The sequence below is a fragment of the Lepidochelys kempii genome, chromosome 5 (genome assembly GCF_965140285.1).
Source record: "Lepidochelys kempii isolate rLepKem1 chromosome 5, rLepKem1.hap1, whole genome shotgun sequence".
Lineage (NCBI taxonomy): Eukaryota > Metazoa > Chordata > Testudines > Cheloniidae > Lepidochelys > Lepidochelys kempii.
This window is the reverse complement of record NC_136384.1, coordinates 123,115,674-123,128,702: the sequence shown is the minus strand read 5'-3', so window position 1 is coordinate 123,128,702 and position 13,029 is coordinate 123,115,674. Positions and strand designations below refer to the sequence as shown.

Here is a 13,029-nt window from a genome sequence, read left to right as displayed (position 1 = left end):
GCCTTTTGTGTTCACTCCTTGAATTTCCTGATAGCAGAGACAGCAAACATTATAGAACATAATGAATTTCAGATTAATAATTGTGAGCATTTGCACTAGGAATCTAAGAGAAATAATCACGTGACCTGTGCCCTACCCAAACTACCCACCACAACGCTCACTTGAGATACTGAACGTAAGAACAGCCATGCTTGATCAGATCAATGGTCCATCTAACCCTGTATCCTGTGTTCCAACAGTGGCCAATGCCAGATACTTCAGAGGGAATGAAATAACAGGGCAATTATCAAGTAAGCCATCCCCTGTCATCCAATCTTACCATCTGGTAGTCAGAGGCTTAGAAACACCCAGGGCATGGAGTTGCACCCCTGACCATCTTGGCTAATCACAATTGATGAACCTATCATCCATGAACTATCTAAGTCTTTTTTTAACCCAGTTATAGTCTTGGCCTTCACAACTTCTCCTGGCAAAGAGTTCCACAAGTTGACTGTGCATTGTGTGAAGCAGTACTTCCTTTTGTTTGTTTTAAACATGTTGAATACTCACAACAAAGTCCTTGTCAATAGAACCCTCCCCGTAAGATACTGAAAAGTTTTCCCATCCTGAATTGGGATGAAAAGTCAAAAATCACAAAAATGTATGTGGACCAAAAATCTGAAAACTTTTGGTTTCAGTCAATCAAAAAATGTATCCTGATAATTTTGAAACATATCATTTTGATTTCAATATTTTTATTGTTTTGATCATAATTGGCTTAACATTTTCAAAATGTCAACTCATTTTGAACTAGAATTTTTCATTTCGAAAGTGTCAAAATGGGACATTTCGAAATGTCTCAACATTATTTTTCAGTTGAGAAACTCATTAAAATGGACCCTGTGTTTCAACAAATCATTCATTTTCTGATGAAAAAAACACTTAGTTGAAAAATTCCTGACCAGTTATACTTGTGAGTAATCTACAGACCAAGAAAGAGTCATAGAAATTACTAGGTGAATAGTTTAAAATAACAAGTACATTTAAGAAAATTGTGAAGTGCTTATGGACAATTTGCGAACAGAAAAAGAAGCAAACTTCATTCAATGAATTATTTGCACAGCTCTAGTTAGAACCATGTTGACAGACCATGTTGTTGCCTAGCACAGCCAAACTGCGTTAGCAGCACACTAAAGATCATATTCCAGAACAGGCCGACATCGTGTCCTCCCTTCCGCATTTGCTGGCTAAAGTATGTTAGAAGTCGGATCAACTGAGACTGTGTTTAACCTACAGCTTGGGCTGAAACCACAGAATTCAGATCCAGATATTGAACACCCTCTCTCACCTAACGCTCAGAGACTTTGGATTTGGGGCTTTAATATGGGCTAGCCAAGGAATTCAGATCTGCATCCAGGTTTGGATTTCGAACCACTGTCAAAGTTTGGGATGTTCAGATCTGTGGGTTTTGTTTGGGCACATTGAAAGGTGAATTTGCATATTGTTCCTTTGCTCTATTGCCTGCTCAGTAGACAGGACCACCATGAAGACTGGAACACGGCTTAACATTGAATAATTTTATTTTGTGCTCCTGATATTATTGTATTGGTGGTGAGGCAGCTATTTAGATGGAAAGCAAGATAACTGCCTGTTGGATTAATAGGTTTTTTGGGCTTGTTTCATTAGCTGGAAAGGCCCTGTGTTACCACCACCCTCTGCATTAGCTGGTTATGGTAAATCCATTCTATCTTCTCTTTGCAGAGTCCACTCCAACTCTAGTGAGTAGGGACACTTTCATTGATAGGAATTAAGGCAAAGCATGCATAGAAATCAATCAAAATCACGGCTACCCCCAATTTACAAATCCTCTTTGGGAGGATGAGGAAAACTTTAGAAATAGAACCTTCCACTTTATTTTCTAAAAGTGCATGTGTGTTTGGAAAGGTATGGTATCTCCATAATTCATCCACCAACTACTAATGATCCGGAGAATCAGAACCAATACATCATACATGGGTTTCTTGTCTCACTGCAGAGACAACAGCAACTAGAGCATCAGGCTAGCCCAACATTTTGGTTCCTTGTACTGTATACATCTTATTTTTTTAATTTCCAATGCAGTTGGCATTAAATTCTTGCCCCTTTGTACCAACTCCAAATTGGTGGCTTTGCTTTTCAAGGGAGAAAATGTCTGTAGTAGACCTAAGAAGCTTAGACCTTTAAGGAAGTATATTCGAGAATGGCTCAAACATCAAAATTCTGATCTAAGTTTCAAACACCACAATGTTCAAGAATGTTCGAATCCTGGATTTTTGGTTTATCTCTTGGGAAAAAAAGCACATTTGGATCTAAGGTTGTGTCTCTGGCTTAGAGCTAAATAATTAAGGCCCTGATCTTGCAAACACATAGGGGATTAACTTTACTGCCATGAGTAGTCCCAATGGGAGTTACTCATGGCAGTAAAGTAAAGCATGTGTGTAAATGTTTGCAGGATTGAAGCCTAAATCTTCATTTTTAATAGAATGGGGCTTCTTCCCAATACTTGCCTTTTCCTGACATCTGCAGTGGACTTCTCCAATGTCCCTGCCCGCTCACCTACTTAGATCTCACACTAGTATTTTCACCATCTTCCCATATCCACTAAAACCCTCTGCTGTTGCACCATAGACCACCATCTGTAAAGGTGCTAGATCTGAATTTTAACTTTGCCAGAAGTTCAGACACTGTATGTTAGGTGAGTCAGTTTTGGCTCAGACCTATTTCTACATTAAGACCAATTTGTCTTAACTAACATGAAAAAATATAAAACTGACCAAAACATATCTGAGGGTTATTAAAGACTAGCTATCAATGACAACTGTGTGCAGATAATTACTGGCTAACCATCCTAAATAGCTTAGTGTTTTTATCATTAGAAATCTTTTTAGCAAAGGGTCTTGGAGAATCATTGTAATAAGCCACATTAATCTTGGTATGTGCCTTAGTCAAAAGGTAAGTCATTAGCAGTATGCTGATATGTGCTGCTTTACTAATGAGTTCTCTTCAGCAAATCGATGATCTGCAGTTTATTATTCACTGGGAAATTAGTGGGCAGCATAAATTCCAGGACTGCCTGAAATAAAGTATATTCTAAAAATCAGTTTTTTAGAAATCTTAAATTGGTCGGGATCTATTGTGAAGCTGTAAAACGAGCATTTCACTGAATCCACAACAGCTTCAGCCTGAACTTCCCAAGATCCACATACATCTCCGATGCAAACGAGCATCCTGCAAGTTTCCCAGTTCAGCTCCACCACTGCCCCTTGGACCTGGCTTTTCCAGCCCTGGGCATCTCCTGCTAGACCAAAGCTAAGCTGCCCACCCCCCTGTAGTCCCCTCCGTGTAGTTAGAGCAGCGTGAATTTCCTTAATGTGGAGAGTGGCTTAGGATTTTCTATAGTGCCAGGTAAATTACAGCTGCTAGGTACTGTCTCTGCCAAGATGCAAAACTTGGCACAGAATGCTGAAGGAAGAAAACAGTGAGGTGTTGCAAACAGAAGTCCCTATTCTGCACAGGCTGAATGCTGACTTGAGTTTAGGGCTTACTACCCCGACTGGTCCAACTGAAATCAACAGGGTTATTCTGAGTAGTGAGCAGTATTCTCAATAGCGCTTGCAGGATGAAGCCTATAGGCACTGCCATCTTGACACTCACTGCAAGAATATCCTTATGGAAGAAGGTTTACTCCCTACTGTTCTGTAAAAGCCAACCAGACAGCTTCCTGGGTATCAGTCCCTGCATTTACCTCGGAATTACTCTTCTTCCTGGTGTTAATCCAATCAGATTGGGTCTGCTCTACAAGTTCTCTCCCTCCAGAGTGCTCTAGTCAATGCCATATCCTCTATCATACCACATGCTAACAGGACTTCCTTAATGACAGCCCACCACTTCTTCTTGGGCTGGCCTCTTTGTCTTTTTTCCTTCAGTCTCGATCTGTTAGACCCTCTCACCCATGAAGCTGTCAGGTCTGCACTGTATATGACCAAAACCATCTAAGCCTGCACTCCCTCGTTTTTTCGTTTATGGCTGTTAGTCACAGGGTACACCACTCACTGCTGGTCTGGCACCTCCTCCTGGTCCCTCTGGGGATTGACTCGAGGCTGATGCCCCCATCCACAATTTTGCACACTGTCTCTCCCTCTGGTCTTCAGCCCCTCTCTCAGACCCAAGAACCACAGCATCCTCTTCAGGACTTAGCCCTTGAGCTAGGTCACTCAGCAGTCCCTTCTCTCTCACAGTCCTAGGCAGTTTCCCCTCTCACTGCCCAGTGCCACTTCCTCAGTGGCTGGTAAGGGAACCCAGACCCATCCTCTTCTCCAGATTCCAGTCCAGGGACCCTCACTCAGCAGTTCTGGGCTCCTCTCTCTACTTCTTCCCTGGACTGCTTCCTACTTCTGACTGGTTCCCCTTCTCTCTCTGGGGATACCACCTCCAGGCACTCTCTTCCCAGGGAGTGACTACTGACTGCCTTCCTGCAGCCTTTCCCAGCAGCCCTGTCTGTAGCCTGCTACCTGACTTTATAGACCCTGCCTATTCCTGTACAGGTGAGCCTCTCTCTAATTAGCTGCCTCCACCCTAAAGCTCCAATGTTTGCAACCTAATTAGTAGATTTGGCCCACCTGGCCCAATTCCACTCTTGCAGGGTAACAAAATAGCTTCTTCAAATCATAAAAGTACCTAGTAAAAACGCCTCTTAGATAGCGTGACCAGATGTCCCAATTTTATAGGGACAGTCCCAATATTTGGGTCTTTTTCTTATATAGGCTCTTATTATCCCCACCCTGTCCTGATTTTTCACATTTCCTGTCTGGTTACCCTGCTCTTAGAATACAAGCCTTTTCCTTGTTGTGGTTGAAATAATCATTTCAAACGGGTGATGAATGAGTTAATATTTATTTCTGGATTCACAAACACTTTCTTCTCCTCCTCAATTGACAGTGCCCCTGGAGAACTGTGTTTTTGAAATGTTTAAAGAAAACCAACCTTTTCAAGGTGGTGGATGACTACTATCATTTCTGTGCTGCAGACTGGCAGGTCTGCCTCACAAATTAAATCCCCTCTGAGCTATCAAGCAAGTAGACAGCAAATACTGAAAAATTAAAGTGACTGTCTGCTCCGTGAAGGACATTAAAAAACGTTAACATCCAAAGTCAGTGCTGCCAAAGAACATCCATGCCTCTGTTGTAAACATAAATAAATAATGTAACTGCCTTTCCATAAAGATATATGTTGACATAGTGATGTTGAACGGATCGAGATGCGTGTCGTTTTATGCAATAAGGTTCTAGAGGGGATGCGTGGAGCCATCTTGTTAAGCTGGGCGGGAATTCCAGTCATGTTGCACTTTGTGCAAACATCTGCGAAGCTGCACAAGGAAACAAACATTGGTACCACTAGTGTTGGGTGACATTTTGGGGATGAATTGTTTAATACTTGTTAGTCCATTTGTTGACAAATGCAACAAAAACTATTTGCAAGCTTTTGGTCAAATAGTTTCAGCCCGAAAAAAAGCGAGGGAAAAAATGCACACAAAAAAAAGGAGTCAAAAGGAAACATTTTGACTTTTTCAGAATGAAGTGTTTCAACTTTTCATATTGAAATATTATTTCATTGTGAAATTTTAGCTAGATGTAATTAAAAAAAATAAAGGGGGGGGAGAATAACCACCTGAAAACAACACCAAATATTTAGTTTTAGGTCAAACTAAATGTTTTGTTCGACCCCCAAATGAACCAAATAAATCAATTACTCAGCTCTAGGGTATGATTGCTCATAATGAAATGAAGTGCAACAAATAATTAGAAGTCTGCCTTAATTATCACTTGAAATGTCTTAACAACAGTGGGAGTAGAAGTAAGGGGCTATATCGGCATGTTGATGAGATTAAGGTTAGCAAATAAGGCAGAGTGAACTAGAGATTAGAGTTTACGGTCAAGGAATAGGAAGACGGGGCTTCTTTTCCTGACCTAGGCCCCAGTGCAGCAAAAACAAATAACTATAGTGAATAAATGGGAGTATTCATTGTTTGCAGGATCAGGATCTTAGCCAGTGTCTTGACCTTGAATAGTCACTTAACCCAAAATTTTCGAGTGTCTATTAATTCCACCAGCCTCCATTTTGGGGTTCCCCATTTGAAAAATATAAGGCCTTCTGCATCAGACAGATGACAACACAAGAAAGGAGCAAGTTCGACACCTCTTTAAACCGAGTGGCACTCGCTGCTTTTGGTCACCCGCATTGTGCTGAAAGCTGATACAGAGGAATCTAATCACAGACTTAAAAACCATACTAGGAACTGCAGAATAGCATCACCTAAGGATCTGACAAAGGAGTCAAATGCACTCTATTTCCATTTTTAAATCACTTTTCTTTCTGGCAACTTTTAAAATGAAATGAAAAATAGGTTGTTTTCTCATCTAAGTAGTACCGTGAAATAGCAAATATTACAAGCATACAGTGCTAGAGGAACACTCTTGGCTGGTGAGAAGTCCCACCAACGTTAAAGAAAGGCACAGTCATTTACAATAATTATACTCGGCTACAAGCAAATATAGCCCATAACTCCTATCTTTGTTATTCCCGTGTGTTCTTGCATCTGTGAATCCATAATCCTTGTCCAGTGTAGACTGTTATCACTGTCTGCTGGGGGGGGTGGGATCATCTCTTTGAGGGCATTCAGACTGTTGTTTGATCATGATAAGGTAGGCTGCAAACCTTAATGCTACTTAAAGGATCCGCATAAAATCAATATGCAATTTGCATGAAATACTGACAAGAGATTTACAGAGATCAAGTAATTTCCTCAGTCAGACCAGGAGACTGCTCTACACTTCACAGCAAAGGTGCTTGTTTACAGGTGTGAGAAAATTATGAGGAAAATGTTTCGTCGTTCACTTGGATCATACTAAATCCCCCGCACTGCTCATCTGAATCCTAGAAGCTTGTGGGCACCAGTTAATGTCTCTGGTGGTCCTTTTTTGTTAGAGGAGATGTGCTGACTGTGTTAGTTATGCTTCGACCCAAAAATGAAAACACACACACACACACAGAGTCTTCACCCTGGATAGTGTGTTGCTGCAACAAAACTAGTGATATGATGGCATAAGAACCTGAACAGAATAGAATAGATCTAAATCAGAGGCTAACCACAGTACAGCTGGCCAGAGAAATTTAAATTAAACTATATTCTTTTGAAATATGCGATTCCGTCAAAACTGAAATGCTTTGTGAAACTGAGATGATTTTTCTGGAATTTGGTTTTGGAAGAGAACCAGGAAAACGTTGCCCATGACATTGAAACATCTGATTTTGACATTTTTTCAAAATAAAAGAGTTTGATTTTTTGTTTTGAAATTACCTCTTCTATTGACTATTTTAACAAAAAGTGGAAGTCAACCCCAAACAAAATTTTCCTTGGAGGACTTCAAAATTTGGAGGTTTTGTTCCAGTTCAGAATAAAGACAAATTTCAAAATCAAAATCCTTCATGAAACAGAAGCTCTAGTTTCATGCACAGCTCTCGTAATTAGGATGCATTGAGGTGCCTACACTGAAAATTTAGGCCCCTATTTGCATGTCTAAATGGCAGCTGTTGCATGCTGGGCTCTTTTTAAAAAGTCTGGCCCTGAATGTATAGGAGAAAACAGGACAGTATATTCCACAAACTTTGTCTTTCGTTTTACGGCTTTAACTACACCGAATCCTCACTCTTCTTGTTTTCCCATGTAATCACTCAGAATCACACTGTTTCTCTGCTGTTGTTTTTAAATTGGGAGAAGAAGAGCTGCACTCCTAAGTAAGAAATTATGTTATATTAAAAATGTTCTCTAACTGGGACGTTTGAGTACTCTTAAGCTTCATAGGATAGGTCTACATAGCCATTGGCATGAAGCCTCCCAGCCCAGGTCAATAGATGAAGGCTTGGGCTACTGTGCTAAGCACAGCTGTGTAGACAACGCTTTGAAGTTGTGGCTTCAGCTATAGCTCACACTCTGAAGCCCTCGCCTTACCCTAGACTTCAGAGCCCAGGCTCCTGCCCAAACCGCAACATCTACACAGCTGGTTTTAGCACATGGTAGCACGAGCCCAAGTCTGTTGACCCAGATCGGGTCGCTCGCTGCCACAGCAGTAACACTCTGCTCAGTCAAGAATTAAATAAACCACTCTCCAAAACTTGAGCTCTCTGCCATGGATGACAGATGTTTTTACAAAGGGAAAACTAGATGAATAAAGGAACCAACAAGAACAACAGAAGAATGGAGGAGTAGAAGTTCCTGGAGTTAGAAGATGAAACAGGAGCATACTTTGCCAAGTTAAGTTCCATGGAGCTAGCATGACAGTGCTGTTACAAGAAAAGTAATAAGCTTCTATACTTAGTAGTATTTCTGTTTTGAGCACAAAAATCTCAAAATGTTTCCTTCCTTGTTTAGTTTCCAGTGTAGTTTTACAGAAGTTGACACAATGCGTCTGTGCAACAGCAGTGATTTAGGTCCCGATCCAGCAAAGCTCTTAAGCATGAGATTAACTTTAAGTGCATGAGTAGTCCCATTGATTAGTCACATGCTCAAAGTTAAGGATGTGTTTCAGTGTTTTTCTCATCCTTGCCCTGAAGAGATTGCAATTTTAGACCCTGATCAGCAAAGCACTTACAGTAAGCATGTGCTTAACTTTTAGCACAGGAGTAATCCAACTGAAGTCAAATTACTATCTCCCAATGGATCAGGGCTTTAGATTGAACGTTCCTTGAAGCAGAAACCTTGTCTTTATACTTGTCATTAAAAAGTATGCTGCAGTTTTAGGAGTTATATAAAATAATTATAATAAGCAAATCTACCACAATCCAAACTACTTTGAAGTAACATAACATTCACAGAAACCCAGAGGACTGAAAGGGGTGTTTCAAGTATGCTCCCCTAGTGACTGGTACAGCAGACAAAGTATAAACTCTGAATAGTCTTCCCATCAGGCAGGTAGACACCTGGCCTTTCTTTCCCCCATTCATATAAATGGTGTTTCAATAAGAAAGTAACATAAGACGTGAAAAGCCGATTATAATGTTGATTTGACAGTCATCAGTTTCCCTTTGCCATCACTAGAATCCAGTTAGTAGCCCTTCTAATTAATTTATCTTGGGATGCATTCAAATATTCCTTCTTAGCAGCCAAGAAAGAAATCAAAGCACACCTCAGGAATGCCGCAGCTGTCTCCTAAAGTGTATTTTTCACAAGAAGGGACGTACTCATTGGCCAGAAACATTGAGATTCTTTTAATCAAAAGACAAGGGAACTGCAATATAATCCAAAACCCATTGAAGTCAATGGTCATCTTTCAATCTACTTCAGTGAGCTTTGGATCAGGATTTTGGAGAATTAAGTTTCTGATTCCTCATTGCAAATCTCCTGTAACAGACTTAAATGAGTTTGGAAAGTTATTTGAAATATTTACAGTAATTCTTGATTAAGGAAAAGTTCTACTCAGGTTACTTCCCTTCCACCCTGACTGAAACAGGACCTGCCAGATATGTACCAGGGAAGCCTGCTCTGATGAGATATCTAGCCCAAATTTGCAAACTCAATAAATTTCGATACTTCAGATTTACTCATCGGAATCAACCCTCCAAGCCTTTTGTGGTTTGCTTCTTGCTCATGCTTTGCTCCTTTGTAGATTCATTTTGCAACCCCAGAATTTAGTTTCTAAGCTTGCAGATCATCCTGCTAGGCTGGACTCAGCAATGTTAAAACTTGAACCTTCCCTTCAGAGTTATGCAGTCTCACAATTAGCCTGAAAACCTCAAACCAGGTCTTGGAACTATATCTAGGTCTAGATAGTTATAATGTACCTCTTCTGATTATTAAATACAGTATTAAAAAATCACTGAGTTAAAGAAGACTACAGGTTAACGTCAGTGATGCCATACTATGTAGCAAGGGAATTCATGGCCCTGAGAGTATGCCATCACCACTTCCTATACCTTTGGGGCCAAATTCTATCCTCTGATACTTTTGTGCAGCATCTTTAATGGAAGTGCTGCAAGCATCCAGAATTTGACCAATACCTTTTCACTGAGGCCCCAATTAGCAAGTTACTTAAGTACATCCCTAACTTTAAACTTCAGTGGGGCAACTCACATGCTTAAACTTAAGCATGCTTAGGTATCTTTGTGAATTGGGGCCTAATCATGTCAACCACTTTGGGATTCTTCTGGATGAAAGTTTGATATCATTGTCAGCCACTCCCAGAAGTGGGTGAAAGGTGTAATATGAACTTCCTCTTCCTCTACCAGGCCTAGGAAACCCCTTCCTTTTGGTGCCTTCTTGGGCATCTCCAGAAGCCTGCACCCCCAACCTCACTTTTATAGCCCTTGTCTTCCATATATCATTTCAGAGGATCATGATTAGCCACTGCCCCCAGCTCATCAGCCATCTTTACGGCATGTGAAGAGAATCACCTGCTACCATTGAAATCCAGTCCTGGAAGCATGGGGGAAAGACTAGTGAGGAAGGAATGAAGAATTTCTTATTAATTAAGCAGGGCACTAGAAGACTGCCTGACCTGAATGTCAGTCACCTCCCTATACTGCAGGAGCAGGACAGGCTGTCAATTCACTTCTGCAGTACCTCCACTGACTGCTATGGGCTCAGAGATGCCACCAGCTCCTTAGCAATGCCCTGAACCATGTCACTTGATGCAGGGGAAGTGTTTTCATGGACTCTAGCCTTTCCTTGGCTTCCGCCCACCTGTAGATTTCCACCAAGCTTTGTGACAGGTATACCATCTTAAAAGACAGACAAAACCAAACCATGTTTATGATTGGAAATTAGATATCTTCTTCTTCAAAGTCATGTACAATATAGCTTTGAGGGACTCAACCATCAATCAGTGTCAAGGGGAGAAAAAAGCCCTATTGAAAATTGACTGTACTACAAGGACTTTTGAGGGCAAACTTCCTTGCAGTTGCACTGCCTTTTAACTTTCTCTTTTCCTAAAGGAAAGGAAAACATCAGACAATGCAGGGCCAGAGTCAAGACCGTTGAAGTTAAAGGGCCTCTTTACATTGAGTTCAGAGAGCTTTGGATCAGGTCCATAAACACCAGTGAAGCTTACGGACATATTTTCTTCCTTATGATACAAGAGTACTGGCAAATTTATTAGTCTTTGAAAAGCACTTAGATGTTGAAAGCACGGAGCTAAATTTAGAAATGTGGAACCATGGACCTTTCATGTCCTGGGTATTGTTGATCCAATAAAAAGGCCTCTGCACTGCTGCTATGACAAGCATGTAATAGATGCTTTGTTATGAGCCGGGGCACGTGAGAGCCTGACCAAAAGCCCATGAAAGTCTCCCATTGCCGTCACGAGGCTTTGGATCACTGACTAAGAGGGCAGAGGTTTTCCATTTTCACAGCTGCACAAGGATTCCTCAAGGACACATTTTTTTCTCTGCAGGAATTTGTCAGAAGCCGCAAGGTGATAATTCATGTGTTTCGTTAGCGTTCAGTGCACAGCTGAGTTCTAGTGATTTACTGAAGAATCTGAACCCAAAAGGACTTCAGTGTCTTGCAGCTGGGACATAATATTGGAAAGTTAAAGTACTAAGTGCCAAACTGAAGCCACTGAACACAGAACACATTTCACTTGGTCTCTCATGCAGGGAAAAAAATAAAAAGCAACTGTGAAGTACAGCCGCTCTTCCATCGCGGGGTACTGGGGATGTTGTGAATGATTAGACAGGCTTATGAAGTCACTGGAAACCCCTGATGGAGATGAAGCCCCGTAGTTCAAAATTTGCCTGATTTCGGTTTTGTAGAATTCTTGCATCCAAGTCCCTGATCCATGCACTGCACAAAGCCTACTCCTTCCCTCCCGGCTGCGTCCTTGCTACTGTCACAGCTGGTCCTGTCCCCCAGCCGTCCCCCTTCTCTTTTCCTTTCCCTCGGCTCTTCTTTTTGTGCCTTGTAACGCCTTTCCCTATCGCTCTAATGCTTCATCTGCAATTTGGCTTTTATGGTCACCTACCACACTGGCAGCCAGTTCTCTGCCTTGCAGGTGCTTTGATGCAAAGCACACTGAAGTCATTGGAAAGCCTCCCATTGTCTTCACTGAGCTTTGGTTTAGACCATAGTGGCTGGTTAGTCATTGCTGTTTCCACAGCAGCAGCAGTCCGTGTGTTTTCGTCCTTCCCCGGCTGTTTCCACATCTGTAAATTACACCGTTTGTTATTTTCTTTCACCGGGGTTGCAGTATATTTCATCTATATATTACTTTAGGATGATGAACCTGTTATTGTAAATATCAGTTGCATTGTACAGGGAATGCTGAACCTTTCAAGAAACAACCGAATGAAACACAAGGAGGAGGTCTTGAATGCGTTCACTACTGCAGAGCCGACAGTACATTGGAGCCAGTGTACAGCAGTGATCTGCACCCTCTTTGCATGGCTTGGTCTCCCTTAAACAGCGGGGAATAATATCTCAGCCAGCCTACCAGATATTGCCAACCTGAGGATTGCTGGGAGCCAAGCCAAGACCGGAGGCTTGATGCGGTTTGAGAAGATGGGAAATTCAATCCATTAGGGTCAGATTTTCAAAAGAGCCCAGCACCGCCCATTGAGAATAATGAGAGCGGCTGAGCGCTGAACACCTTTGAAAATCTGGGCCTTACTTTTTTCATTTGGGTGCCTACATTCTTATTTGGTGCCTACGTGTGGGATTTGGGAACCTAATTTAGATAAGGCCTAGTTTGAAATTAGGCCTTAGGAAAGAGTGAACGTTCAGTTCCAGGATTGAACCCTCCACTGTATCAGCAGCAAAGCATCAATAAGGCAAACTCTTTATGATATACAATCAGTGTAACCAACTTTCGGTCAAAAACTAATTGCAAATTCTTCCATTGCAGCACTAATTTGTCAAGGATGCCATGTTCTGTTGTTAGCAATGGGGAAATCTCAGGTCACTGATGGCTAGAAGCCGATGGCTTTATTTTCAGCCAAGTGGTCATTGGTCTAGTAGCAAAG

The 13,029-nt window shown here is 41.5% G+C and overlaps 1 protein-coding gene across 1 annotated transcript in view; it reads left to right on the top strand.

Annotated features, from left to right (window-relative positions):
* The window catches only part of GRIN3A (glutamate ionotropic receptor NMDA type subunit 3A), a 99,835-nt gene that overhangs the window by 40,030 nt on the left and 46,776 nt on the right, over positions 1-13,029 (top strand). The gene's annotated exons all lie outside the window — the stretch shown is intronic.